Consider the following 27,509-nt stretch of genomic DNA (forward strand, 5'->3'; position numbering starts at 1 on the left):
GTTTAATTTAGTAATAGGTGAAAAACCATCCCTACAAAGGTGTTAATCAGAAACTTGGCTTTGTGGACACTTTTCAGAGAACAAATTTGTTAGCATAAAAATAAAGCCAGAAAATGAAGAGCTGTTTAATCACTCAATTGGATTTTTTTGCCAGCATATTTCTTTTTCTCTGCAACCCACTGCTAAATTGTGCTTCCTAGCTGTTTTTATAAAATCACTGAATCAAATCTAACTCTGATTACATCAGAGAAGGCCAGGTACCCTACACCATAAGAGGGGGTTTGAAATTTTGACTTGTCTACATAAAGATCACCAAAATCTGATAACAAGGTCAATTACGTCCCTGGGTGGGATTGAACCACCAACCTTTTGGTTATTAGCCTTACACAGTAACTGATTGCGCCACAGCAACACTTTGCAAAAGTCCATACTGACAAAGGCTAATAAGCATTCATCTAGAACGATTCCTAGAAACATTTTAAAAAGTCAATAATGTGGAGAGTTTTTGTAAGATGTTTCTTCCATCAACCAATGAAGAAACACATTGGTACTTTCCCATGATGAGTGAGTGCTTCAGGATCTCTTGCACTTACATGTGCAGCAGAGTACTGTAATGGAAGCATGCTGGGTCCATAACCCAGAGGTAGGCAGATTGAAACTATCCTTTGCTATATGCATTTTTTTTGTTAATTAAAGTAATCCAAAACTGGGATTGATATTTTTGCTCTTTTATTTTTACTTAAAGTACAATAACTTTTACCATTTTAATTTGTTTTAATAGTATATTGACAGTATTGTTTTCTTTCAAAAATCCAATTAATTTTCTTTACCCGATTATTAAAATGGTAATTGACAAAAACAAACTACATTGTCACCAGAAGAGCAATACAAAATGTACAAATGATATATTAAAATCATCTTTCCAGCTTGAATTTCAATGATGCATTGGGGCAACGATTTTGTGAGAAACATCTTCACCCTTAAATAAAGATTTTCTTAATTCCTTACCTGTGTGCTAATTAGATATCACCTTGTTTTCACATTAAACAGACTTCCACATGAGAAAGCAGCAAGGATGCAGTGGCGTTAATGTTTCCTGGTGTCAACCTGTATTATTTCAGTAGATATTGAAATGAGGATGCACCTTGCTGCCTTTCCAATGAAGCAAGTTTAATTTAGTAATAGGTGAAAAACCATCCCTACAAAGATGTTAATCAGATACTTGGCTTTGTGGACACTTTTCAGAGAACAAATTTGTTAGCATAAAAATAAAGCCAGAAAATGAAGAGCTATTTAATCACTCAATTGGATTTTTTTGCCAGCATATTTCTTTTTCTCTGCAACCCACTGCTAAATTGTGCTTCCTAGCTGTTTTTATAAAATCACTGAATCAAATCTAACTCTGATTACATCAGAGAAGGCCAGGTACCCTACACCATAACAGGGGTTTTCGAAATTTTGACTTGTCTACATAAAGATCACCAAAATCTGATAACAAGGTCAATTACGTCCCTGGGTGGGATTGAACCACCAACCTTTTGGTTAATAGCCTTACGCAGTAACTGATTGCACCACAGCAACACTTTGCAAAAGTCCATACTGACAAAGGCTAATAAGCATTCATCTAGAACGATTCCTAGAAACATTTTAAAAAGTCAATAATGTGGAGAGTTTTTGTAAGATGTTTCTTCCATCAACCAATGAAGAAACACATTGGTACTTTCCCATGATGAGTGAGTGCTTCAGGATCTCTTGCACTTACATGTGCAGCAGAGTACTGTAATGGAAGCATGCTGGGTCCATAACCCAGAGGTAGGCAGATTGAAACTATCCTCTGCTATATGCATTTTTTTTTTGTTAATTAAAGTAATCCAAAACTGGGATTGATATTTTTGCTCTTTTATTTTTACTTAAAGTACAATAACTTTTACCATTTTAATTTGTTTTAATAGTATATTGACAGTATTGTTTTCTTTCAAAAATCCACTTAATTTTCTTTACCCGATTATTAAAATGGTAATTGACAAAAACAAACTACATTATCACCAGAAGAGCAATATAAAATGTTCAAGTAATATATTAAAATCATCTTTCCAGCTTGGATTTCAATGATGCATTGGGGCAACGATTTTGTGAGAAACATCTTCACCCTTAAATAAAGATTTTCTTAATTCCTTACCTGTGTGCTAATTAGAGATCACCTTGTTTTCACATTAAACAGACTTCCACATGAGAAAACAGCAAAGATGCAGTGGCGTTAATGTTTCATGGTGTCAACCTGTATTATTTCCGTAGATATTGAAATGAGGATACATCTTGCTGCCTTTCCAATGAAGCAAGTTTAATTTAGTAATAGGTGAAAAACCATCCCTACAAAGATGTTAATCAGATACTTGGCTTTGTGGACACTTTTCAGAGAACAAATTTGTTATCATAAAAATAAAGCCAGAAAATGAAGAGCTGTTTAATCACTCAATTGGATTTTTCTGCCAGCATTTTTCTTTTTCTCTGCAACCCACTGCTAAATTGTGCTTCCTAGCTGTTTTTTTTATAAAATCACTTAATTAAATCTAACTCTGATTACATCAGAGAAGGCCAGGTACCCTACACCATAAGAGGGGGTTTGCAATTTTGACTTGTCTACTTAAATATCACCAAAATCTGATCACAAGGTCAATCACGTCCCTGGGTGGGATTGAACCACCAACCATTTGATTAATAGCTGAACACACTAACCGATTGCGCCACAGAGACACTTTGCAAAAAGTAAATACTGACAAAGACTAATAAGCATTCATCTAGAACGTTTCCTAGAAAAACTTTAAAAAGTCAATAATCTGGAGAGTTTTTGTAAGATGTTTCTTCCAGCAACCAATGAAGAAACACATTGGTACTTTCGCATGATGAGTGAGTGCTTCAGGATCTCTTGCACTTACATGTGCAGCAGAGTACTGTAATGGAAGCATGCTGGGTCCATAACCCAGAGGTAGGCAGATTGAAACTATCCTTTGCTATATGCATTTTTTTTTGTTCATTAAAGTAATCCAAAACTGGGATTGATATTTTAGCTTTTATTTTTACTTAAAGTACAATAACTTTTACCATTTTAATTTGTTTTAATAGTATATTGACAGTATTGTTTTCTTTCAAAAATCCACTTAATTTTCTTTACCCGATTATTAAAATGGTAATTGACAAAAACAAACTACATTGTCACCAGAAGAGCAATACAAAATGTACAAGTGATGTATTAAAATCATCTTTCCAGCTTGAATTTCAATGATGCATTGGGGCAACGATTTTGTGAGAAACATCTTCACCCTTAAATAAAGATTTTCTTAATTCCTTACCTGTGTGCTAATTAGATATCACCTTGTTTTCACATTAAACAGACTTCCACATGAGAAAGCAGCAAGGATGCAGTGGCGTTAATGTTTCCTGGTGTCAACCTGTATTATTTCAGTAGATATTGAAATGAGGATGCATCTTGCTGCCTTTCCAATGAAGCAAGTTTAATTTAGTAATAGGTGAAAAACCATTCCTACAAAGATGTTAATCAGATATTTGGCTTTGTGGACACTTTTCAGAGTACAAATTTGTTAGCATAAAAGTAAAGCCAGAAAATGAAGAGCTGTTTAATCACTCAATTGGATTTTTTTGCCAGCATATTTCTTTTTCTCTGCAAACCACTGCTAAATTGTGCTTCCTAGCTGTTTTTATAAAATCACTGAATCAAATCTAACTCTGATTACATCAGAGAAGGCCAGGTACCCAACACCATAACAGGGGTTTTTGAAATTTTGACTTGTCTACTTAAAGATCACCAAAATCTGATAACAAGGTCAATTACGTCCCTGGGTGGGATTGAACCACCAACCTTTTGGTTAATAGCCGTACACACTAACTGATTGCGCCACAGCGACACTTTGCAAAAGTACATACTGACAAAGGCTGATAAGCATTCATCTAGAACGTTTCCAAGAAAAACTTTAAATAGTCAATAATCTGGAGAGTTTTTGTAAGATGTTTCTTCCATCAACCAATGAAGAAACACATTGGTACTTTCCCATGATGAGTGAGTGCTTCAGGATCTCTTGCAATTACATGTGCAGCAGAGTACTGTAATGGAAGCATGCTGGGTCCATAGCCCAGAGGTAGGCAGATTGAAACTATCCTCTGCTATATGCATTTTTTTTTGTTAATTAAAGTAATCCAAAACTGGGATTGATATTTTTGCTCTTTTATTTTTACTTAAAGTACAATAACTTTTACCATTTTAATTTGTTTTAATAGTATATTGACAGTATTGTTTTCTTTCAAAAATCCACTTAATTTTCTTTACCCGATTATTAAAATGGTAATTGACAAAAATAAACTGATGAGGATACTACTGCAGTCTTTGTTTCGTCTGTACCCGCTGAAAGAGCAGCAAAAGGTGGAGATCTTGATGGAACAGTTGAAAGGGCTTGCACTTAGAGAGGTTACTTCCTGGCCTACTGAAGAGAAGAAGACTGTGGACCAGATCCTCAACAGGCTTGCTACCACATTTGACACAAGGACAGTGTCAGAACTTAAAATGCACTTCTTTGCTCGAAAGCAACAACCAGGAGAGTCACTACGGGGCTATGCCCTCAGCTTGCAGGAAGCACTCAGAGATGTTCAGCAAGCAGACCCTGAGCAAGTGCATGACAAAGAGAAAATGTTATTGGACCAGTTCACTGAAGGTGCAAGGGGCGAATTTGTAAAACTCAGCTGCGACTATTGAGATTGCAGAAGCCTGGAAGCACATTCCTGGATTTTAAAGAGGCTGCGATTAAAGTTCTAGGCTCCAGTCTTACTTCAGGGGCTGTTCCACAAGAGTCTATTCCAGAGATGCCACGGTATCAAGAGAATTCTGATGCCCAGGAGTCAAGTTTTAAAGGAGCTACTTACCCACCTACAGTAAAAGGAGTGACAGTGCCATGTTCAAAGACATGCATATTTGACTCTTCTAGTGAGTTACGAAGTCTGCTGGCTGAACTGACACGTGTTGTGACAGAGATGCGCAGAGACCTGCAGATTCTGAAGAGACAGCAGGCACTGCTCCATGAAGAAATGGAATGGTGCCAGGAGAGGAGACCACTGAACAGTTCCCAATGGGACCTACATAGAAACAGGGAGACACTTTTTTCCAACCACTTTGCCTCCCAAAGGCGACCCATTTTTCAAAGCTGTGAAGGAAGCGGACAAATTAAGAGAGAATTTGAGCAGCCAGATCATTTAAACTCCAAATTCATGTGGTTAACCCGTTATGTTAGCCAAAGCCCGGTGGTTCAAGTTTGCATCAATGGAGTCTCAATGCCCGCTCTCTTAGACACTGGATCACAAGTGACCACAATACAAGCAACACAGTTTGAGCAGCATTGGACTGAGGAACAGATGTTTCCGTCAACTTCCACATTGATAAACCCGATTGCAAGCAATGGGCACTGCATCCCTTGCAAAGGATACTCGGAAGCTGAAATTCAAATCGGACGAACAGTGCTACCACAGCAAGGCTTCATCATCACCACTGCCCAAGATGATGGATTGCCTCCAGTGATAGTGGGCATGAATGTGTTGCGGAACTGCTGTGAGGAGCTCGTAGCAGCACTCCAAGGAGAGTTTCAAACTGACAAGCTCCAGGAGAAACAAGGCCTTCAACCTGGGATAGCCAAACAAAAGGGAAGAATGATAACAGAATTATCTGTAAGAGAGGAACATGAAAAAAATAAGGCTAGCCAAATAATGATAGAAATGCCCATCTCCAGTGTCCAGATTATCCGAAAGAATGCTTCAATGTTAGGCATGAATAATATAGCATCCAGTTCTAGAAACTGTGAGCAACCTATTCAAGGAACCAGTTTTGACCACCTGCAAGATAAAAGTCAGATGATAAGACACCTCAAAGCCTTACTGAAGATTGGGAAATACCTGACCAAGCGACAAAGGCAAGAATCCTCGCCAGAACTCCTGAAGTTGTTGAGACAGCGAGAAAGGCTGTTTGAAGAGAAAGGACAGTTGGTTCGATGTAGTGTGGATCCTAATACTCATTATAGGATCAGTCAACTTGTAATTCCAAGACAAAGTGCTTGTTATGTGCTTGAAGAATATCACGACAAGTCAGGTCACCCTGGGTGCAAAAGGATGGAAACAAGCATCTGGAAAAAGTTCTTTTGGGTTGAAATGAGGGAAGACATCAAGAGATGGTGCCGAAACTGTCCAACCTGTTCTGTAAGAAGAACCTTGCTGCCTCTTTCTCTCCAGAATCCATTGTCCCAAACCAGCTGTGATACTGAATCCCAAGATGGAATGGAAGAGGCTCATAAAATGTATTTACAGCAGACTAAGGTGGTTTGTCACCGACAAGGAGGCAAGAAGACTAGGGCTTGCAAAACAGAAAACCACCATAGTCAGCTGCAGTTTTGTACAGCATGTCCCAAAGACAGTTTAGAAAGAGTTCAATACTCATCCATGGCAGGGGGGTTGAGGTTTCCTAGACAAACTTTTCAAGACCATATACTGTCCAGATTTCAACCGATTGCTCCAGGAGCATGTGTTAATGTACTATAGCACAAAAGGAATTATACCTATCAGATACTGATGTTAAAAATGTTGATAAATGTTAATGTTTCAGACATAATCTGTGTTCACTAATGAATGTGACTGGATATAGTGAGAAGTTTATATAGGGATAAAACCAAAATGCGTGAGGACACGCATGTTTTGGGGGGGGGGCACGTGTGATATCCCATAACAACAAGGACATTTTTGACAACAGTGTAGTTGCCTGTGCCATTTTAAATAAAGTTTATTTAAAAGAAAATTGAACAGCAGTTTGAGAAGTCAGTTGGAGCCATGGTGAGGAAAGAGCTGGCGACGCCATTACGCAGAGATGAGCAGCTGAGAGAGGGGAGACAAATAAGCTGAAAATTGCATGAGAGAGTAAGCAGTAGTGCAAAATACAGCAGTGGAAGTGCAGCAATTAACAAGTAAGAACGCCATGACACTCTCAGCCAAGAGAGTGCACAGCAAGTGTCAGAGACAGGAGAGTATAAAGCCTTTATACCAATGCTGACTGGCCTACATCTGAGGGGAAACTGCCTCAGAAACATCTATTGACTGGGTGAGATAAATCCATATTTATACTGAAACCTACTCCACTGCAAAGGACATTATCCTATATTTACTATACCTATGCAGCGATTTACATGGGAAGCAGCTCCAGTTTGTTTTAAACAATCATCTTTACTACACAGAGCTACAATATTTTGTTCACAGCTAAAGGAGACAATAGCTGCATATAACTATGTAACAACATAACCGGGCCCCAACGTGCACATAGAGACTCCCTGCAGTGACACCAATGTTATCTGGGACTTAAATATTGTCTGCATAAGTTGATTTCTATTACTAAGCAACATAGTATTAATCTCAGATTTAGTTATATTACCATTTGTGTAATGACTTAAAGTGTATATGGTGTCTGTGTTTAAGTTGCTTGAATCAAATCTTTCCCTTCCCTACTGTAATCAGTTCCTTTTCTGAGTTATGTGGTAAACCATTTATTCTTTCATACAAAGCCCTGCCTGCCTTTCTTTGTGTCTGGGGAAACCTTGCCTCTCTGCCAGGAATAGAGAAGAGCTGCTGCTGAAGGAGGAATAGTCCATCAAGGTATCCCTGACCTGTTCCACATAGTTTACACACTTGTTATACCGGGGTGTTACATTGTGTGTGACTGACCTTAGGAAGAAACCGGAGCCTCCGCTGCAGTGACCCAGCAACCAGGGCACGGGAGTATACAGTGCCGCTGGGAGTGATGAAGCTGCAGTAAAGATGTCTATTAGACCTAGCCTGCTGCAGCCCTTGTAGATTCTCATAAAAAAAGTTCTTCTTTTCTTGTCAAAATTAATAGCTAAGAATAGGCTGCTTGAGGCAGGCCCCTGTTAAGTGGCCTGCTACTGAAGGCAACAACTACAAACTGAGCTCCCTGTTCATGGAAGCGGGGTTATAGAGGAGAATGCGCTGAGCATCTTGGGAACAGTCAAAAGCTTTGAGCCGGTTGGTGCCTCAGATCAAGATCCTACTCTACACCCCAATGTGAATCCTTGTGGAGTCCAGTGTACCCCACAGAAGAAATTAATGTGTCACACCCATTGGCAGCAACCTTAGAATAGCTGCTGACGGGCACAATTGAGAAAGGAAGGGGGGGGGGACATTTGAATTCAGCACATAGATGCAATTCAAATATGTAATTTGAACCTTCCTATTTTAAAATATAATGGATGAACCTCACCCTGTGAGAACAATCTTCATGATATAGAGATCTCATATGCAAAATAAGTATGAGTTGGGATAGGGCTGGGGAGGGTGGCTGCTCGGGCAGCCCCTCCCCCGTCAAGTTAAGGAGATTCAACTGAGGAAGCACAAGGGAACTCTCGTCTGGGGACAACAACTGCAGGGAGACCACATCTTTTCAGATGAACATGGGAGGGCGGAAGGCTGCCTAATACTGAAGCACCATCAAATATCAAACCATATGCAATAACTAGTACAAGCATTCCTGGGGGAAGGTCTGCAGGAGACGAATTTGCATACGGTGATGTCATCCAAGCAGTGGGCCAAAGTTGGCTGGAACCCTCATCTGCATATGAAAAGAGAAAAGGGTTATGCAGGGCATGGCGGCCTTTTGCGGCGCTTGGATGACCCCTAGTTCGCATTAAACACCTCCACCCTCCTTCGGTGTGGGGCTCATGTTGACTATGCCCCAGCCCCTGAAGCATTCAAGCTGATTTCTTGCAGCAGCTGGGCACTGTAACAGCTCCAGAGCTGCTCTGTAAGGCAAATAAAAGGGTGTGGGCCCTGCAGCACTACCTGTAGTTCGCATTGTGCGTTGGAAGGCACAAAGTAATCAGACGGGAGAAGTCAGGATAGTGCGCAAGGGCATAGAAGGGAGCGGCTCAAGAAAAGAGAAGTGGAAACAGACAGCAAACTAGGCTGGAGAGAGACCTGAGACAAAGAGATCTGAATTATACGAGAGCCGACCAGGGGAAACACAAATTATGCAGTCAAGTTTCCCACATTTGGGGAAATCGCAGGGGCAGCACAGCCAGAGTGCAATGGGTGAGCCTTGCCCTGGGAGAAGCACCTTCAAGATCATAGTATCTCACCTGGCAGGTAAGTAGGAGTTGGGCTAGAGCTGGGGAGGGTCGCTGCTCGGGCACCCCCCTGTCAAGTGAAGGAGATCCAACTGAGGCAGCACAATGGAACTCTCGAAAGAAGAACAAGGCTAGAGGAAGATCTGAGACAAAGAAATCTGACTTTTACCAGAGCTGACCAGCGGAAAACACAAACACAGTCCCCCACTACCACAAATAATGCAGGCGAGTTTCCCACATTTGGGGAAATCACAGGGGTCAGCATACCCAGAATGCAATGAATGAACCTCACCCTGGGTGAACAATCTTCATGACCATGGTGTCTCCTATGCAAAATAAGTATGATTTGGGATAGGGCTGGGGAGGGCCGCTGCTCAGGCACATCTCTGTCAAGTAAAGTTAATTCAACTGAGGCAGCACAAGGGAACTCTCATCTGGGGACAACAACTGCAGGGAGAACACATATTTTCAGATGAACATGGGAGGGCAGAAGGCTGCCTAATACTTAAGCACCCCCAAACAACAAACCAAATGCAACAACTAGTGCAAGCATTCCTGGGGGAAGGCCTGCAGCAGATGGATTTGCATATGGTGATGTTATCCAAGCAGTGGGTCAAAGTTGGCTTCAACCCTCATCTGCATATGAAAAGAGAAAAGGGGCGTGCAGGGCATGGCGGCCTTTTGCGGCGCTTGGATGACCCCTAGATCGCATTAAACACCCCCACCCTCCTTTGGTGTGGGGCTCATGTTGGCCATGCCCCATCCCATGAAGCATTCAAGCTGATTTCTTGCAGCAGCTGGGCACTGTAACAGCTCCAGAGCTGCTCTGTAAGGCAAGTAAAAGGGTGTGGGCCCTGCAGCACTACCTGTAGTTTGCATTGTGCATTGGAAGGCACAAAGTAAGCAGACGGGAGGAGAAGTCAGGATAGTGCACAAGGGTATAGAAGGGAGGGGCTCAAGAAAAGAGAAGTGGAAACAGACAGCAAACTAGGCTGGAGAGAGACCTGAGACAAAGAGATCTGAATTATACGAGAGCCGACCAGGGGAAACACAAATTATGCAGTCAAGTTTCCCACATTTGGGGAAATTGCAGGGGCAGCACACCCAGAGTGCAATGGGTGAGCCTTGCCCTGGGAGAAGCACCTTCATGATCATAGTATCTCACCTGGCAGGTAAGTAGGAGTTGGGCTAGAGCTGGGGAGGGTCGCTGCTCGGACACCCCCCTGTCAAGTGAAGGAGATCCAACTGAGGCAGCACAAAGGAACTCTCGAAAGAAGAACAAGGCTAGAGGAAGATCTGAGACAAAGAAATCTGACTTTTACCAGAGCTGACCAGAGGAAAGCACAAACACAGTCCACCACTACCACAAATAATGCAGTCGAGTTTCCCACATTTGGGGAAATCACAGGGGTCAGCATACCCAGAGTGCAATGAATGAACCGCACCCTGGGAGAACAATCTTCATAACAATGGTATCTCCTATGCAAAATAAGTATGATTTGGGATATGGCTGGGGAGGGCCGCTGCTCAGGCACATCTCTGTCAAGTAAAGGAGATTCAACTGAGGCAGCACAAGGGAACTCTCATCTGGGGACAACAACTGCAGGGAGAACACATATTTTCAGATGAACATGGGAGGGCAGAAGGCTGCCTAATACTGAAGCACCCCCAAACAACAAACCAAATGCAACAACTAGTGCAAGCATTCCTGGGGGAAGGCCTGCAGCAGATAGATTTGCATATGGTGATGTCATCCAAGCAGTGGGTCAAAGTTGGCTTCAACCCTCGTCTGCATATGAAAAGAGAAAAGGGGCGTGCTGGGCATGGTGGCCTTTTGCGGCACTTGGCTGACCCCTAGTTTGCATTAAACACCTCCACCCTCCTTCGGTGTGGGGCTCATGTTGGCTATGCCCCAGCCCCTGAAGCATTCAAGCTGATTTCTTGCAGCAGCTGGGCACTGTAACAGCTCCAGAGCTGCTCTGTAAGGCAAGTAAAAGGTTGTGGGCCCTGCAGCACTACCTGTAGTTCGCATTGTGCGTTGGAAGGCACAAAGTAAGCAGAAAGGAGGAGAAGTCAGGATAGTGCGCAAGGGCATAGAAGGGAGCTGCTGAAGAAAAGAGAAGTGGAAACAGACAGCAAACTAGGCTGGAGAGAGACCTGAGACAAAGAGATCTGAATTATACGAGACCTGACCAGGGGAAACACAAATTATGCAGTCAAGTTTCCCACATTTGGGGAAATCGCAGGAGCAGCACACCCAGAGTGCAATGGGTGAGCCTTGCCCTGGGAGAAGCACCTTCATGATCATAGTATCTCACCTGGCAGGTAAGTAGGAGTTGGGCTAGAGCTGGGGAGGGTCGCTGCTCGGGCACCCCCCTGTCAAGTGAAGGAGATCCAACTGAGGCAGCACAAAGGAACTCTCGAAAGAAGAACAAGGCTAGAGGAAGATCTGAGACAAAGAAATCTGACTTTTACCAGAGCTGACCAGAGGAAAGCACAAACACAGTCCACCACTACCACAAATAATGCAGTCGAGTTTCCCACATTTGGGGAAATCACAGGGGTCAGCATACCCAGAGTGCAATGAATGAACCGCACCCTGGGAGAACAATCTTCATAACAATGGTATCTCCTATGCAAAATAAGTATGATTTGGGATATGGCTGGGGAGGGCCGCTGCTCAGGCACATCTCTGTCAAGTAAAGGAGATTCAACTGAGGCAGCACAAGGGAACTCTCATCTGGGGACAACAACTGCAGGGAGAACACATATTTTCAGATGAACATGGGAGGGCAGAAGGCTGCCTAATACTGAAGCACCCCCAAACAACAAACCAAATGCAACAACTAGTGCAAGCATTCCTGGGGGAAGGCCTGCAGCAGATAGATTTGCATATGGTGATGTCATCCAAGCAGTGGGTCAAAGTTGGCTTCAACCCTCGTCTGCATATGAAAAGAGAAAAGGGGCGTGCAGGGCATGGTGGCCTTTTGCGGCACTTGGCTGACCCCTAGTTTGCATTAAACACCTCCACCCTCCTTCGGTGTAGGGCTCATGTTGGCTATGCCCCAGCCCCTGAAGCATTCAAGCTGATTTCTTGCAGCAGCTGGGCACTGTAACAGCTCCAGAGCTGCTCTGTAAGGCAAGTAAAAGGGTGTGGGCCCTGCAGCACTACCTGTAGTTCGCATTGTGCGTTGGAAGGCACAAAGTAAGCAGAAAGGAGGAGAAGTCAGGATAGTGCGCAAGGGCATAGAAGGGAGCGGCTCAAGAAAAGAGAAGTGGAAACAGACAGCAAACTAGGCTGGAGAGAGACCTGAGACAAAGAGATCTGAATTATACGAGACCTGACCAGGGGAAACACAAATTATGCAGTCAAGTTTCCCACATTTGGGGAAATCGCAGGGGCAGCACACCCAGAGTGCAATGGGTGAGCCTTGCCCTGGGAGAAGCACCTTCATGATCATAGTATCTCACCTGGCAGGTAAGTAGGAGTTGGGCTAGAGCTGGGGAGGGTCGCTGCTCGGGCACCCCCCTGTCAAGTGAAGGAGATCCAACTGAGGCAGCACAAGGAAACTCTCGAAAGAAGAACAAGGCTAGAGGAAGATCTGAAACAAAGAAATCTGACTTTTACCAGAGAGCAGAGGAAAACACAAACACAGTCCCCCACTACCAACAAATAAAGCAGTCGCGTTTCCCACATTTGGGGAAATCACAGGGGTCAGCATACCCAGAATGCAATGAATGAACCTCACCCTGGGAGAGTAATCTTCATGACCATGGTATCTCCTATGCAAAATAAGTATGATTTGGGATAGGGCTGGGGAGGGCCGCTGCTCATGCACATCTCTGTCAAGTAAAGGAGATTCAACTGAGGCAGCACAAGGGAACTCTCATCTGGGGACAACAACTGCAGGGAGAACACATATTTTCAGATGAACATGGGAGGGCAGAAGGCTGCCTAATACTGAAGCACCCCCAAACAACAAACCAAATGCAACAACTAGTGCAAGCATTCCTGGGGGAAGTTCTGCAGAAGACGGATTTGCATACGGTGATGTCATCCAAGCAGTGGGTCAAAGTTGGCTTCAACCCTCATCTGCATATGAAAAGAGAAAAGGGGCGTGCAGGGCATGGCGGCCTTTTGCGGTGCTTGGATGACCCCTAGTTCGCATTAAACACCCCACCCTCCTTTGGTGTGGGGCTCATGTTGGCCATGCCCCATCCCCTGAAGCATTCAAGCTGATTTATTGCAGCAGCTGGGCACTGTAACAGCTCCAGAGCTGCTCTGAACGGCAAGTAAAAGGGTGTGGGCCCTGCAGCACTACCTGTAGTTTGCATTGTGCATTGGAAGGCACAAAGTAAGCAGACGGGAGAAGTCAGGATAGTGCGCAAGGGCATAGAAGGGAGCGGCTCAAGAAAAGAGAAGTTAAAACAGACAGCAAACTAGGCTGGAGAGAGACCTGAGACAAAGAGATCTGAATTATACGAGAGCCGACCCGGGGAAACACAAATTATGCAGTCAAGTTTCCCACATTTGGGGAAATCGCAGGAGCAGCACACCCAGAGTGCAATGGGTGAGCCTTGCCCTGGGAGAAGCACCTACATGATCATAGTATCTCACCTGCCAGGTAAGTAGAAGTTGGGCTAGAGCTGGGGAGGGTCGCTGCTCGGGTACCCCCCTGTCAAGTGAAGGAGATCCAACTGAGGCAGCACAAGGGAACTCTCGAAAGAAGAACAAGGCTAAAGGAAGATCTGAGACAAAGAAATCTGACTTTTACCAGAGCTGACCAGAGGAAAGCACAAACACAGTCCCCCACTACCACAAATAAAGCAGTCGAGTTTCCCACATTTGGGGAAATCACAGGGGTCAGCATACCCAGAATGCAATGAATGAACCTCACCGTGGGAGAACAATCTTCATGACCATGGTATCTCCTATGCAAAATAAGTATGATTTGGGATAGGGCTGGGGAGGGCCGCTGCTCAGGCACATCTCTGTCAAGTAAAGGAGATTCAACTGAGGCAGCACAAGGGAACTCTCATCTGGGGACAACAACTGCAGGGAGAACACATATTTTCAGATGAACATGGGAGGGCAGAAGGCTGCCTAATACTGAAGCACCCCCAAACAACAAACCAAATGCAACAACTAGTGCAAGCATTCCTGGGGGAAGGCCTGCAGCAGATGGATTTGCATACGGTGATGTCATCCAAGCAGTGGGTCAAAGTTGGCTTCAACCCTCGTCTGCATATGAAAAGAGAAAAGGGGCGTGCAGGGCATGGCGGCCTTTTGCGGCGCTTGGATGACCCCTAGTTCGCATTAAACACCTCCACCCTCCTTCGGTGTGGGGCTCATGTTGGCTATGCCCCAGCCCCTGAAGCATTCAAGCTGATTTCTTGCAGCAGCTGGGCACTGTAACAGCTCCAGAGCTGCTCTGTACGGCAAGTAAAAGGGTGTGGGCCCTGCAGCACTACCTGTAGTTTGCATTGTGCATTGGAAGGCACAAAGTAAGCAGACAGGAGGAGAAGTCAGGATAGTGCACAAGGGTATAAAAGGGAGGGGCTCATGAAAAAAGAAGTGGAAACAGACAGCAAACTAGGCTGGAGAGAGACCTGAGACAAAGAGATCTGAATTATACGAGAGCCGACCAGGGGAAACACAAATTATGCAGTCAAGCTTCCCACATTTGGGGAAATCAGAGTGCAATGGGTGAGCCTTGCCCTGGGAGAAGCACCTTCATGATCATAGTATCTCACCTGGCAGGTAAGTAGGAGTTGGGCTAGAGCTGGGGAGGGTCGCTGCTCGGGCACCCCTCTGTCAAGTGAAAGAGATCCAACTGAGGCAGCACAAGGAAACTCTCGAAAGAAGAACAAGGCTAGAGGAAGATCTGAGACAAATAAATCTGACTTTTACCAGAGCTGACCAGAGGAAAGCACAAACACAGTCCCCCACTACCACAAATAATGCAGTCGAGTTTCCCACATTTTGGAAATCACAGGGGTCAGCATACCCAGAATGCAATGAATGAACCTCACCCTGGGAGAACAATCTTCATGACCATGGTATCTCCTATGCAAAATAAGTATGATTTGGGATAGGGCTGGGGAGGGCCGCTGCTCAGGCACATCTCTGTCAAGTAAAGGAGATTCAACTGAGGCAGCACAAGGGAACTCTCATCTGGGGACAACAACTGCAGGGAGAACACATATTTTCAGATGAACATGGGAGGGCAGAAGGCTGCCTAATACTGAAGCACCCCCAAACAACAAACCAAATGCAACAACTAGTGCAAGCATTCCTGGGGGAAGGCCTGCAGCAGATGGATTTGCATACGGTGATGTCATCCAAGCAGTGGGTCAAAGTTGGCTTCAACCCTCGTCTGCATATGAAAAGAGAAAAGGGGCGTGCAGGGCATGGCGGCCTTTTGCGGCGCTTGGATGACCCCTAGTTCACATTAAACACCTCCACCCTCCTTCGGTGTGGGGCTCATGTTGGCTGTGCCCCAGCCCCTGAAGCATTCAAGCTGATTTCTTGCAGTAGCTGGGCACTGTAACAGCTCCAGAGCTGCTCTGTACGGCAAGTAAAAGGGTGTGGGCCCTACAGCACTACCTGTAGTTTGCATTGTGCATTGGAAGGCACAAAGTAAGCAGACAGGAGGAGAAGTCAGGATAGTGCACAAGGGTATAAAAGGGAGGGGCTCATGAAAAAAGAAGTGGAAACAGACAGCAAACTAGGCTGGAGAGAGACCTGAGACAAAGAGATCTGAATTATACGAGAGCCGACCAGGGGAAACACAAATTATGCAGTCAAGCTTCCCACATTTGGGGAAATCGCAGGGGCACCACACCTAGAGTGCAATGGGTGAGCCTTGCCCTGGGAGAAGCACCTTCATGATCATAGTATCTCACCTGGCAAGTAAGTAGGAGTTGGGCTAGAGCTGGGGAGGGTCGCTGCTCGGGCACCCCCCTGTCAAGTGAAAGAGATCAAACTGAGGCAGCACAAGGGAACTCTCGAAAGAAGAACAAGGCTAGAGGAAGATCTGAGACAAATAAATCTGACTTTTACCAGAGCTGTCCAGAGGAAAGCACAAACACAGTCCCCCACTACCACAAATAATGCAGTTGAGTTTCCCACATTTGGGGAAATCACAGGGGTCAGCATACCCAGAATGCAATGAATGAACCTCACCCTGGGAGAACAATCTTCATGACCATGGTATCGCCTATGCAAAATAAGTATGATTTGGGATAGGGCTGGGGAGGGCCGCTGCTCAGGCACATCTCTGTCAAGTAAAGGAGATTCAACTGAGGCAGCACAAGGGAACTCTCATCTGGGGACAACAACTGCAGGGAGAACACATATTTTCAGATAAACATGGGAGGGCAGAAGGCAGCCTAATACTGAAGCACCCCCAAACAACAAACCAAATGCAACAAGTAGTACAAGCATTCCTGGGGGAAGGCCTGCAGCAGATGGATTTGCATATGGTGATGTCATCCAAGCAGTGGGTCAAAGTTGGCTTCAACCCTCGTCTGCATATGAAAAGAGAAAAGGGGCGTGCAGGGCATGGCGGCCTTTTGCGGCGCTTGGATGACCCCTAGTTCGCATTAAACACCTCCACCCTCCTTCGGTGTGGGGCTCATGTTGGCTATGCCCCAGCCCCTGAAGCATTCAAGCTGATTTCTTGCAGCAGCTGGGCACTGTAACAGCTCCAGAGCTGCTCTGAACGGCAAGTAAAAGGGTGTGGGCCCTGCAGCACTACCTGTAGTTTGCATTGTGCATTGGAAGGCACAAAGTAAGCAGACGGGAGAAGTCAGGATAGTGCGCAAGGGCATAGAAGGGAGCGGCTCAAGAAAAGAGAAGTTGAAACAGACAGCAAACTAGGCTGGAGAGAGACCTGAGACAAAGAGATCTGAATTATACGAGAGCCGACCAGGGGAAACACAAATTATGCAGTCAAGTTTCCCACATTTGGGGAAATCGCAGGAGCAGCACACCCAGAGTGCAATGGGTGAGCCTTGCCCTGGGAGAAGCACCTACATGATCATAGTATCTCACCTGCCAGGTAAGTAGAAGTTGGGCTAGAGCTGGGGAGGGTCGCTGCTCGGGTACCCCCCTGTCAAGTGAAGGAGATTCAACTGAGGCAGCACAAGGGAACTCTCGAAAGAAGAACAAGGCTAGAGGAAGATCTGAGACAAATAAATCTGACTTTTACCAGAGCTGACCAGAGGAAAGCACAAACACAGTCCCCCACTACCACAAATAATGCAGTCGAGTTTCCCACATTTGGGGAAATCACAGGGGTCAGCATACCCAGAATGCAATGAATGAACCTCACCCTGGGAGAACAATCTTCATGACCATGGTATCTCCTATGCAAAATAAGTATGATTTGGGATAGGGCTGGGGAGGGCCGCTGCTCAGGCACATCTCTGTCAAGTAAAGGAGATTCAACTGAGGCAGCACAAGGGAACTCTCATCTGGGGACAACAACTGCAGGGAGAACACATATTTTCAGATGAACATGGGAGGGCAGAAGGCTGCCTAATAATGAAGCACCCCCAAACAACAAACCAAATGCAACAACTAGTGCAAGCATTCCTGGGGGAAGGCCTGCAGCAGATGGATTTGCATATGGTGATGTCATCCAAGCAGTGGGTCAAAGTTGGCTTCAACCCTCGTCTGCATATGAAAAGAGAAAAGGGGCGTGCAGGGCATAGCGGCCTTTTGCGGCGCTTGGATGACCCCTAGTTCGCATTAAACACCTCCACCCTCCTTCGGTGTGGGGCTCATGTTGGCTATGCCCCAGCCCCTGAAGCATTCAAGCTGATTTCTTGCAGCAGCTGGGCACTGTAACAGCTCCAGAGCTGCTCTGTACGGCAAGTAAAAGGGTGTGGGCCCTGCAGCACTACCAGTAGTTTGCATTGTGCATTGGAAGGCACAAAGTAAGCAGACAAGAGGAGAAGTCAGGATAGTGCACAAGGGTATAAAAGGGAGGGGCTCATGAAAAAAGAAGTGGAAACAGACAGCAAACTAGGCTGGAGAGAGACCTGAGACAAAGAGATCTGAATTATACGAGAGCCGACCAGGGGAAACACAAATTATGCAGTCAAGCTTCCCACATTTGGGGAAATCGCAGGGGCACCACACCCAGAGTGCAATGGGTGAGCCTTGCCCTGGGAGAAGCACCTTCATGATCATAGTATCTCACCTGGCAGGTAAGTAGGAGTTGGGCTAGAGCTGGGGAGGGTCGCTACTCGGGCACCCCCCTGTCAAGTGAAAGAGATCCAACTGAGGCAGCACAAGGGAACTCTCGAAAGAAGAACAAGGCTAGAGGAAGATCTGAGACAAAGAAATCTGACTTTTACCAGAGCTGACCAGAGGAAAGCACAAACACAGTCCCCCACTACCACAAATAATGCAGTCGAGTTTCCCACATTTGGGGAAATCACAGGGGTCAGCATACCCAGAATGCAATGAATGAACCTCACCCTGGGAGAACAATCTTCATGACCATGGTATCGCCTATGCAAAATAAGTATGATTTGGGATAGGGCTGGGGAGGGCCGCTGCTCAGGCACATCTCTGTCAAGTAAAGGAGATTCAGCTGAGGCAGCACAAGGGAACTCTCATCTGGGGACAACAACTGCAGGGAGAACACATATTTTCATATAAAAATCTTGGTCATGCTCTGGTTTCTCTTCAGAACGAACAAATCTTTCGCCTCTTACTAAAGATTTCCGTGGAGAGGCGCAAAACCGAGTTTTATCTCAATTTTTGCATGCCCCATCTTTTTGGGGTTTCTTTTACCGGTTTAAAGATAGAATGAGTGTGCTTTAATGTAAGCTCATTTGCATAGAAATGACAGTAAATGTTTATTTATGTTCAAACAGAACTTTCTTGACCATGCTACTTGCTTTAAAGATCTGGGAGCACATGGAATACAGTACAAACCATGCTTATAGCAAGGAGAAGCCAGGTGAGAAATCTGCTTTCTTTCAAATTGGGCACTCACTTTGATCTGAATGAGGACTGCTGGCACAGCACTCAGGCGACAGGTGGAATCTTGGTCATGCTCTGGTTTCTCTTCAGAACGAACAAATCTTTCGCCTTTTATTAAAGATTATCCGTGGAGAGGAGCAAAACTGAATTTTATCTCAATTTTTGCATGCCCCATATTATTGGGGTTTCTTTTATCAGTTTAAAGACAGAACGAGTGTGCTTTCTTGTTAGCTTTAATGTAAGTTTATTTGCATAACAATGACAATAAATGTCTGTTTCTTTTCAAGCAGAACTTTCTTGACCATACTAATTGCTTGAAAGATCTGGGAGCACATGGAAAAGAGTACAAACCATGTTTATAGCAAGGGGAAGCCTGGTGAGAAATCTGCTTTCTTTCTTTCAAATTGGGTGCTCACTTTGAGCTGAATGAGGACTGCTGGCATGGCACTCAGGCGACAGGTGGAATCTTGGTCATGCTCTGGTTTCTCTTCAGAACAAACAAATCTTTCGCCTTTTACTAAAGATTTCCGTGGAGAGGAGCAAAACTGAGTTTTATCTCAATTTTTGCATGCCCCATATCATACCTCCCAACTGTCCCGATTTTCGCGGGACAGTCCCGTTTTTTGGGGACTGTCCCGCTGTCCCACCTGCGGGCCGCAGTGTCCCGCGGTGGGGAGGACAATTGGGAGGCTCTGTCTGTCGCTGCCCTGCTTAGCAGAGCAGCGGTGAATAGACGCTGTGCGCATGCGCACAGCGTCTATTCACTGAAGTCAGAGGGAGAGGTGGCATGCCAGCGGCTCACAGAGCGCTGGGCATGCCCGCTCAGTGCCGAAAACGGGGGCGTGACTCGCGATCGCGGGTCCTCCCGCGAAGCCACGCCCCCTTTTACTTAGGCCACACCCTTTTTGGGAGCGCGCGCGACTTCGCCGCGCGTGTGTCCCTCTTTGCGAGCCGACAAAGTTGGGAGGTATGCCCATATTATTGGGGTTTCTTTTATCAGTTTAAAGACAGAACGAGTTTGCTTTCTTGTTAGCTTTAATGTAAGTTTATTTGCATAACAATGACAGTAAATGTTTGTTTCTTTTCAAACAGAACTTTCTTGACCATGCTACTTGCTTGAAAGATCTGGGAGCACATGGAAAACAGTACAAACCATGCAGTATCACAAGAGCCTTTATTTGATCTTTCATGAAGATAGAGCAGAATTGAGGACACGTCAACAATTTCTGCCGAAGGTGGTTCATCTTTCCACATGGTGCCTTTGGCCACTGACACCTTCGTTGAGTCAAAGTCTCTGGCTGTGGTCAGAACTTTGAAAATTTATGTCACCAGAACGGTTCAGATTAGGAAAACAGAGGCTCTGTTTGTCCTGTATGCTCCCAACAGGATTGGGTGTCCTGCTTCCATGTAGACCATTATGCGCTGGATCTGTGGTAAGATTCAGCATGCTCATTCCATGGCAGGATTGCCGTTACTGAATTAGGTGAAGACCCATTCTACTAGAAAGGTGGGTTCATCCTGGGCAGCTGGTCGGGGAGTCTCGGCATTGCAACTTTGCCGAGCAGCTATTTAGTAAACACTTTTGCTAAGTTTTACAAGTTTGATACCTTGGCCGATGATAACTTCAAGTTGGGTCATTCGGTGCTGCAGAGTCGTACGCACTCTTCCACCCGTTCAAGAGCTTTGGTATAACCCCATGGTTCTTAATGTGACCCCAGCATCCTCTAGGTCGTATGAGAAAATAGGATTTTAATACCTACCGGTAAATCCTTTTCTCTTAGTCTGTAGAGGATGCTGGGCACCCGTCCCAGTCCATACTGTGTCTGCAGTTATTACTTGTGGTTATACACATGTTGTGTTATGGTTCTGGTCAGCTTTTTGCTGCAATTGTTCATGCCGTTGGCTTGTGTTCTGTTGAATGCCACGTTCTGCGGCATGCTTAAGGTGTGAGCTGGTAAGATGCTCACCTTAGTTTAACAATAAATCCTTTCCTCGAAATGTCCGTCTCCATGGGCACAGTTCCTATAACTGGAGTCTGGAGGAGGGGCATAGAGGGAGGAGCCAGTTCACACCCTTTGATAGTCTTAAAGTGCCCATGTCTCTTGCGGATCCCGTCTATACCCCATGGTTCTTAATGTGACCCCAGCATCCTCTACGGACTAAGAGAAAAGGATGCCCTTGCGCACTATCCTGACTTCTCCTCCCGTCTGCTTACTTTGTGCCTTCCAACGCACAATGCAAACTACAGGTGGTGCTGCAGGGCCCACACCCTTTTACTTGCCTTACAGAACAGCTCTGGAGCTGTTACAGTGCCCAGCTGCTGCAAGAAATCAGCTTGAATGCTTCAGGGGATGGGGCATGGCCAACATGAGCCCAACACCAAAGGAGGGTGGGGGTGTTTAATGAGAACTAGGGGTCATCCAAGCACTGCAAAAGGCCGCCATGCCCTGCACGCCCCTTTTCTCTTTTCATATGCAGATGAGGGTTCCAGCCAACTTTGGCCCACTGCTTGAATAACATCACTGTATGCAAATCCGTCTGCTGCAGACCTTCCCCCAGGAAGGCTTGTACTAGATGTTGCATATGGTTTGATATTTGATGGTGCTTCAGTATTAGGCAGCCTTCCGCCCTCCCATGTTCATCTGAAAAGATGTGGTCTCCCTGCAGTTGTTGTCCCCAGACGAGAGTTCCCTTGTGCTTCCTCAGTTGAATCTCCTTAACTTGACGGGGGAGGGGCTGCCCGAGCAGCCACCCTCCCCAGCCCTATCCCAACTCATACTTATTTTGCATATGAGATCTCTTGATCATGAAGATTGTTATCACAGGGTGAGGTTCATCCATTATATTTTAAAATAGGAAGGTACAAATTACATATTTGAATTGCATTTATGTGCTGGATTCAAATGTCCCCCCCCCCCCTTCCTTTCTCAATTGTGCCCGTCAGCAGCTATTCTAAGGTTGCTGCCAATGGGTGTGACACATTAATTTCTTCTGTGGGGTACACTGGACTCCACAAGGATTCACATTGGGGTGTAGAGTAGGATCTTGATCTGAGGCACCAACCGGCTCAAAGCTTTTGACTGTTCCCAAGATGCTCAGTGCATTCTCCTCTATAACCCCGCTTCCATGAACAGGGAGCTCAGTTTGTAGTTGGTGCCTTCAGTAGCAGGCCACTTAACAGGGGCCTGCCTCAGGCAGCCTATTCTTAGCTATAAATTTTGACAAGAAAAGAAGAACTTGTTTTATGAGAATCTACAAGGGCTGCAGCAGGCTAGGTCTAATAGACATCTTTACTGCAGCTTCATCACTCCCAGCGGCGCTGTATACTCCCGTGCCCTGGTTGCTGGGTCACTGCAGCGGAGGGTCCGGTTTCATCCTAAGGTCAGTCACACACACACCACCCTTCCGGATCACGAGGCCGCTGATGAAGGGGAGCGTGGCCGTAGGGGGTGGACCGTGTGCGCACTGGCGTGGACACTGATTACTGGGCAGCCGCTCCACTAGCCACCAGGTACAGTTAAGGAGCACAGGTCTGGGGGTTTTTCTCCTATATTAACCCAATTTTGTACTGCCCGCAGCGCATTGTGATAGGTAATAGGGCCTGATTCAGGTTGGATTGCAATCACAATAAGCGATCCAACTGCAAAAATTGCTAAGAGCATACGCATGTGCCTGCATTTTCTGCGGCACCCCGCAGAGAATGCGATCGCCTCTGCCTGTCAATCGGGGCGGGGGGGGGATAGGTGGGTCAGCAACACTCCATTTCCAAGTCAGGGATGGAGCGGTGCGGGGGCAAGGCTTCAAAATGGGGTCTGCAATGGAGGAGACACAGGGGGCGTGGTCACAGCGGCTGTATGACATCACATTCAGCCGCTGTGATCACAAAAATGGTGGCGGCTTCCTGCGCGCACATACAGTCTGCACCAGCAGGAGGCTACACCATTTTTTATGATCACGCTGAACTGCAGTGCGACTGCAATTACAGCATGGTCAAGAAGGGAGGCGTCATGCTGGGTGGCCATGCCCTTTCACTGTGCAGGAGCCAGCACTGCTCACACACTAGTCCCCGGGTGCAGCCCCCAACCCCCGGGACACCCGGAGCAACAAAATGTAGATTCAGGCCACCAGGCCACGCCCCTACCTATGAAACCATGCCTCCTTTTTACCATTGCGCTGCTTATCTGCGCGCACTGCATTACAATCTCCCTCGCCACCTCTCTGGGTGTCACCAGTGATAGTGACACCTCTGCCATGCTTGTAGCAGCTGGTCCTAAGATCTACGCCTCAAGCCCTGAGTGTTTGCCCTTGTGACTTGTTGATCATCATAGCGAAGCAGATGCTTACAGAAAACTGCAGGGGCTTAGATTGAAAATAAAAAAATTGATGGGTATAAGGTAGAGAGGAGCGGGTTCGGTTCTCCGAGAACCGAATTCCCCACGAACTCCACGTTGTTTACACTGGTCCGAGGCAGGCTCGGTTGTTCCCGCCTGACTCGGAAAACCTGAACAAGGGAAAATGTCATCATCCCGCTGTCGGATTCTCGCGAGATTCGGATTCCATATAAAGAGCTGCTTGTTGCCGCCATTTTTACTCGTGCTTTGAAGAGAGAGCGGAATGGACGTGGCTATGTTCTCTCAGTGGAAATCTCAATATCAGTGCTCAGTATCAGTGGTTACTTATTGCTGCTCAGTAATACTAGTAGTGTGTCTCTCCTGCTCAGTGTCAGTTCTCAGTAGTATCCTCATCAGTGCTCAGTATCACTGCTCATTGTCTTGTGCTGCATTGTGGTGCTCAGCATACTACAGTACATTACTAATAGTCCAGTGCTGCATCTTGCTGCTCAGTGTCAGTTCTAGTATCCTCATCAGTGCTCACTATCACTGTTCATTGCATTTTGGTTTTCTGTATACTACAGTAACATAGTAATATAGTAACATATAGTAACATAGTTTTTGAGGTTGAATAGAGGCAAATTGCCCATCGTGTTCAACCTGTTTTAAGTTGTGATGATTCTACATACTTGCTGAATAATGTTTTATGACTAGTTAGCTACTATAACTCATGTTACCCCCGGATTAACCATGTTGATATTTTAAGTATTATAACCTTAGATAGCTTTTTCATTTAGAAATGTATCCATTCCTTTTTTAAATCCAATTACAGAGTCCGCCATTACCACCTTCCCTGGCAGGGAATTCCACATCCTGATTGCCCTAACAGTGAAGATCATAGTATCTCACCTGGCAGGTAAGTAGGAGTTGGGCTAGAGCTGTGGAGGATTGCTGCTCGGGCACCCCCTGTCAAGTGAAGGAGATCCAACTGAGGCAGCACAAGGGAACTCTCGAAAGAAGAACAAGGCTAGAGGAAGATCTGAGACAAAGAAATCTGACTTTTACCAGAGCTGACCAGAGGAAAGCACAAACACAGTCCCCCACTACCACAAATAATGCAGTCGAGTTTCCCACATTTGGGGAAATCACAGGGGTCAGCATACCCAGAATGCAATGAATGAACCTCACCCTGGGAGAACAATCTTCATGACCATGGTATCTCCTATGCAAAATAAGTATGATTTGGGATAGGGCTGGGGAGGGCCGCTGCTCAGGCACATCTCTGTCAAGTAAAGGAGATTCAACTGAGGCAGCACAAGGGAACTCTCATCTGGGGACAACAACTGCAGGGAGAACACATATTTTCAGATGAAAATCTTGGTCATGCTCTGGTTTCTCTTCAGAACGAACAAATCTTTCGCCTTTTACTAAAGATTTCCGTGGAGAGGAGCAAAACTGAGTTTTACCTCAATTTTTGCATGCCCCATCTTTTTGGATTTTCTTTTATCGGTTTAAAGATAGAATGAGTGTGCTTTAATGAAAGCTCATTTGCATAGAAATTACAGTAAATGTTTGTTTCTTTTCAAACAGAACTTTCTTGACCATGCTACTTGCTTGAAAGATCTGGGAGCACATGGAATACAGTACAAACCATGCTTATAGCAAGCAGAAGCCAGGTGAGAAATCTGCTTTCTTTCAAATTGGGCGCTCACTTTGATCTGAATGAGGACTGCTGGCATGGCACTCAGGCGACAGGTGGAATCTTGGTCATGCTCTGGTTTCTCTTCAGAATGAACAAATCTTTCGCCTTTTATTAAAGATTTCCGTGGAGAGGAGCAAAACTGAGTTTTATCTCAATTTTTGCATGCCCCATATTATTGGGGTTTCTTTTATCAGTTTAAAGACAGAACGAGTGTGCTTTCTTGTTGGCTTTAATGTAAGTTTATTTGTATAACAATGATAGTAAATGTCTGTTTCTTTTCAAACAGAACTTTCTTGACCATGCTACTTGCTTGAAAGATCTGGGAGCACATGGAAAAGAGTACAAACCATGCTTATAGCAAGGGGAAGCCTGGTGAGAAATCTGCTTTCTTTCTTTCAAATTGGGTGCTCACTTTGAGCTGAATGAGGACTGCTGGCATGGCACTCAGGCGACAGGTGGAATCTTGGTCATGCTCTGGTTTCTCTTCAGAACGAACAAATCTTTCGCCTTTTACTAAAGATTTCCGTGGAGAGGAGCAAAACTGAGTTTTATCTCAAATTTTGCATGCCCCATCTTATTGGGGTTTTATTTTATCTGTTTAAAGATAGAACGAGTGTGCTTTAATGTAAGCTCATTTGCATAGAAATGACAGTAAATGTTTGTTTCTTTTCAAACAGAACTTTCTTGACTATACTAATTGCTTGAAAGATCTGGGAACACATGGAAAAGAGTACAAACCATGTTTATAGCTAGGGGAAGCCTGGTGAGAAATCTGCTTTCTTTCTTTCAAATTGGGTGCTCACTTTGAGCTCAATGAGAACTGCTGGCATGGCACTCAGGCGACAGGTGGAATCTTGGTCATGCTCTGGTTTCTCTTCAGAACTAACAAATATTTCGCCTTTTATTAAAGATTTCCGTGGAGAGGAGCAAAACTGAGTTTTATCTCAATTTTTGCATGCCCCATATTATTGGGGTTTCTTTTATCAGTTTAAAGACAGAACGAGTGTGCTTTCTTGTTAGCTTTAATGTAAGTTGCCATAGATGCAGTGAAACACATGTGTAGGGCACGGCGTGTCCGCGTGTATTTGACTCATGTGAAATGTTATAAAACAAAAATATATGATTATGATGTTAGCTGTTAGTCTCCACTAATAGGGAATAGAAGCTGAGCTATAAGAAAGGAATACACTAGATATGATGTCACTTAGCAATTACAATGTCTAAAGTGCATACAGATAGCTACTAATAACTCTTGATAAGAAAGTATATCAGTGTGGGTATATTTATATGATGGGATATTGGGACTAGTGAATATATATCACTCCTGCTGTCCAGATTGGCAATAACCAGACAATTATGATAAGAGTAGAGATGTCACATGGGCTGCTATAGATATTAATTTAATGCTGTATGTGTCATTTGTTACAAATGGATACATTTTCTATGAGTCAGCCTAGCAGCTGCATGTTCTAACAGAACACTATCCTCACACAGAATCTGCTAACCTTGAGATAACTAAATGACAGTGTGTAACAGTCTCTTTACTATAAGACTGTTACAAAGTAATATATATATTTGAAGTCAGTCTAGCAGCTGTGTGTTCCAGCAGTTTATAAGACAAAGAAAATCTCCTATTGTGGAATCTAGACACATGGGACTGCTGGCCTGTGTCATACTATTTCTATGTAATACCAGTAACATGTATATAACTGTTACATAATTGTTACAAATGGATAAATCTTTGAGTCAGCCTAGCAGCTGCATGTCCTAACAGGACACCATAAATCCTTTACAGTGTAACAAATTGATTGGTAACACTTAAAGGCTGGAGAGCAGTTATATGCCTTACTAGCATACTCAATATACCACATTATTACACCAGTTACCACGATTATTGACAGCGCATTTGATATATTATATTACCCTCACACTGAGTCTGTTTACCTTTAGATAACTAAGTGACCGAATATGTAACAGTTTCTCTATCATAAGACTGTTACAAAGTGAGATAGATATATTTGGAAGTCAGTCAAACAGCTGTGTGTTTCAGCGGTTTATAAGAAAATTCCTCATTGTGGAATCTGGACCACTAAGGGTTATTATATATATAGCACATGGAATTGCCACATCTCCCTATATGATAATTTCATTACACTGTAACATAATAAGAATTAACTCTTTAACAGTGTAAATAGAGAGTAATGAATCTCTGACACATGGAATATATTATTTCTTAGATGAATTGGATAAACCATTATGACAGACACTTTGCTTCTTAATAAGAATTGAGGTGGCTATAC

General features: G+C 45.0%; 24 non-coding genes and 1 pseudogene across 24 annotated transcripts; 7 read left to right on the top strand and 18 right to left on the bottom strand.

Annotated features, from left to right (window-relative positions):
* Positions 1-9,040: 9,040 nt before the first annotated feature.
* LOC135018451 (U1 spliceosomal RNA) lies at positions 9,041-9,203 on the bottom strand. Its single transcript, XR_010216152.1, has one exon. It is a non-coding gene; the product is annotated as a U1 spliceosomal RNA (small nuclear RNA).
* Positions 9,204-9,355: 152 nt separating this feature from the next.
* Positions 9,356-9,519, bottom strand: LOC135018326 (U1 spliceosomal RNA). The gene has a single exon (XR_010216040.1). It is a non-coding gene; the product is annotated as a U1 spliceosomal RNA (small nuclear RNA).
* Positions 9,520-10,193: 674 nt separating this feature from the next.
* On the bottom strand, positions 10,194-10,356 carry LOC135018355 (U1 spliceosomal RNA). The gene has a single exon (XR_010216066.1). It is a non-coding gene; the product is annotated as a U1 spliceosomal RNA (small nuclear RNA).
* A 152-nt stretch (positions 10,357-10,508) lies between these two features.
* Positions 10,509-10,672, bottom strand: LOC135018287 (U1 spliceosomal RNA). The gene has a single exon (XR_010216002.1). It is a non-coding gene; the product is annotated as a U1 spliceosomal RNA (small nuclear RNA).
* Positions 10,673-11,346: 674 nt separating this feature from the next.
* On the bottom strand, positions 11,347-11,509 carry LOC135018380 (U1 spliceosomal RNA). The gene has a single exon (XR_010216089.1). It is a non-coding gene; the product is annotated as a U1 spliceosomal RNA (small nuclear RNA).
* Positions 11,510-11,661: 152 nt separating this feature from the next.
* On the bottom strand, positions 11,662-11,825 carry LOC135018288 (U1 spliceosomal RNA). Its single transcript, XR_010216003.1, has one exon. It is a non-coding gene; the product is annotated as a U1 spliceosomal RNA (small nuclear RNA).
* A 674-nt stretch (positions 11,826-12,499) lies between these two features.
* LOC135018369 (U1 spliceosomal RNA) lies at positions 12,500-12,662 on the bottom strand. Its single transcript, XR_010216079.1, has one exon. It is a non-coding gene; the product is annotated as a U1 spliceosomal RNA (small nuclear RNA).
* A 149-nt stretch (positions 12,663-12,811) lies between these two features.
* On the bottom strand, positions 12,812-12,976 carry LOC135018385 (U1 spliceosomal RNA). Its single transcript, XR_010216094.1, has one exon. It is a non-coding gene; the product is annotated as a U1 spliceosomal RNA (small nuclear RNA).
* A 680-nt stretch (positions 12,977-13,656) lies between these two features.
* Positions 13,657-13,809, bottom strand: LOC135018333 (U1 spliceosomal RNA; annotated as a pseudogene).
* A 152-nt stretch (positions 13,810-13,961) lies between these two features.
* LOC135018282 (U1 spliceosomal RNA) lies at positions 13,962-14,125 on the bottom strand. Its single transcript, XR_010215997.1, has one exon. It is a non-coding gene; the product is annotated as a U1 spliceosomal RNA (small nuclear RNA).
* A 972-nt stretch (positions 14,126-15,097) lies between these two features.
* LOC135018273 (U1 spliceosomal RNA) lies at positions 15,098-15,260 on the bottom strand. The gene has a single exon (XR_010215989.1). It is a non-coding gene; the product is annotated as a U1 spliceosomal RNA (small nuclear RNA).
* A 674-nt stretch (positions 15,261-15,934) lies between these two features.
* LOC135018479 (U1 spliceosomal RNA) lies at positions 15,935-16,097 on the bottom strand. Its single transcript, XR_010216173.1, has one exon. It is a non-coding gene; the product is annotated as a U1 spliceosomal RNA (small nuclear RNA).
* A 152-nt stretch (positions 16,098-16,249) lies between these two features.
* On the bottom strand, positions 16,250-16,413 carry LOC135018551 (U1 spliceosomal RNA). Its single transcript, XR_010216240.1, has one exon. It is a non-coding gene; the product is annotated as a U1 spliceosomal RNA (small nuclear RNA).
* Positions 16,414-17,084: 671 nt separating this feature from the next.
* LOC135018338 (U1 spliceosomal RNA) lies at positions 17,085-17,247 on the bottom strand. Its single transcript, XR_010216050.1, has one exon. It is a non-coding gene; the product is annotated as a U1 spliceosomal RNA (small nuclear RNA).
* A 152-nt stretch (positions 17,248-17,399) lies between these two features.
* Positions 17,400-17,563, bottom strand: LOC135018302 (U1 spliceosomal RNA). Its single transcript, XR_010216017.1, has one exon. It is a non-coding gene; the product is annotated as a U1 spliceosomal RNA (small nuclear RNA).
* A 674-nt stretch (positions 17,564-18,237) lies between these two features.
* On the bottom strand, positions 18,238-18,400 carry LOC135018452 (U1 spliceosomal RNA). The gene has a single exon (XR_010216153.1). It is a non-coding gene; the product is annotated as a U1 spliceosomal RNA (small nuclear RNA).
* A 152-nt stretch (positions 18,401-18,552) lies between these two features.
* On the bottom strand, positions 18,553-18,716 carry LOC135018259 (U1 spliceosomal RNA). Its single transcript, XR_010215976.1, has one exon. It is a non-coding gene; the product is annotated as a U1 spliceosomal RNA (small nuclear RNA).
* A 144-nt stretch (positions 18,717-18,860) lies between these two features.
* LOC135018514 (U5 spliceosomal RNA) lies at positions 18,861-18,976 on the top strand. Its single transcript, XR_010216204.1, has one exon. It is a non-coding gene; the product is annotated as a U5 spliceosomal RNA (small nuclear RNA).
* A 270-nt stretch (positions 18,977-19,246) lies between these two features.
* LOC135018536 (U5 spliceosomal RNA) lies at positions 19,247-19,363 on the top strand. Its single transcript, XR_010216226.1, has one exon. It is a non-coding gene; the product is annotated as a U5 spliceosomal RNA (small nuclear RNA).
* A 286-nt stretch (positions 19,364-19,649) lies between these two features.
* LOC135018537 (U5 spliceosomal RNA) lies at positions 19,650-19,762 on the top strand. The gene has a single exon (XR_010216227.1). It is a non-coding gene; the product is annotated as a U5 spliceosomal RNA (small nuclear RNA).
* A 4,820-nt stretch (positions 19,763-24,582) lies between these two features.
* Positions 24,583-24,746, bottom strand: LOC135018313 (U1 spliceosomal RNA). Its single transcript, XR_010216028.1, has one exon. It is a non-coding gene; the product is annotated as a U1 spliceosomal RNA (small nuclear RNA).
* A 144-nt stretch (positions 24,747-24,890) lies between these two features.
* LOC135018507 (U5 spliceosomal RNA) lies at positions 24,891-25,006 on the top strand. Its single transcript, XR_010216197.1, has one exon. It is a non-coding gene; the product is annotated as a U5 spliceosomal RNA (small nuclear RNA).
* Positions 25,007-25,276: 270 nt separating this feature from the next.
* Positions 25,277-25,392, top strand: LOC135018513 (U5 spliceosomal RNA). The gene has a single exon (XR_010216203.1). It is a non-coding gene; the product is annotated as a U5 spliceosomal RNA (small nuclear RNA).
* A 286-nt stretch (positions 25,393-25,678) lies between these two features.
* On the top strand, positions 25,679-25,794 carry LOC135018493 (U5 spliceosomal RNA). Its single transcript, XR_010216183.1, has one exon. It is a non-coding gene; the product is annotated as a U5 spliceosomal RNA (small nuclear RNA).
* Positions 25,795-26,069: 275 nt separating this feature from the next.
* On the top strand, positions 26,070-26,185 carry LOC135018527 (U5 spliceosomal RNA). Its single transcript, XR_010216217.1, has one exon. It is a non-coding gene; the product is annotated as a U5 spliceosomal RNA (small nuclear RNA).
* Positions 26,186-27,509: the final 1,324 nt, after the last annotated feature.

This window comes from Pseudophryne corroboree, unplaced genomic scaffold (genome assembly GCF_028390025.1).
Source record: "Pseudophryne corroboree isolate aPseCor3 unplaced genomic scaffold, aPseCor3.hap2 scaffold_322, whole genome shotgun sequence".
Classification (NCBI taxonomy): domain Eukaryota; kingdom Metazoa; phylum Chordata; class Amphibia; order Anura; family Myobatrachidae; genus Pseudophryne; species Pseudophryne corroboree.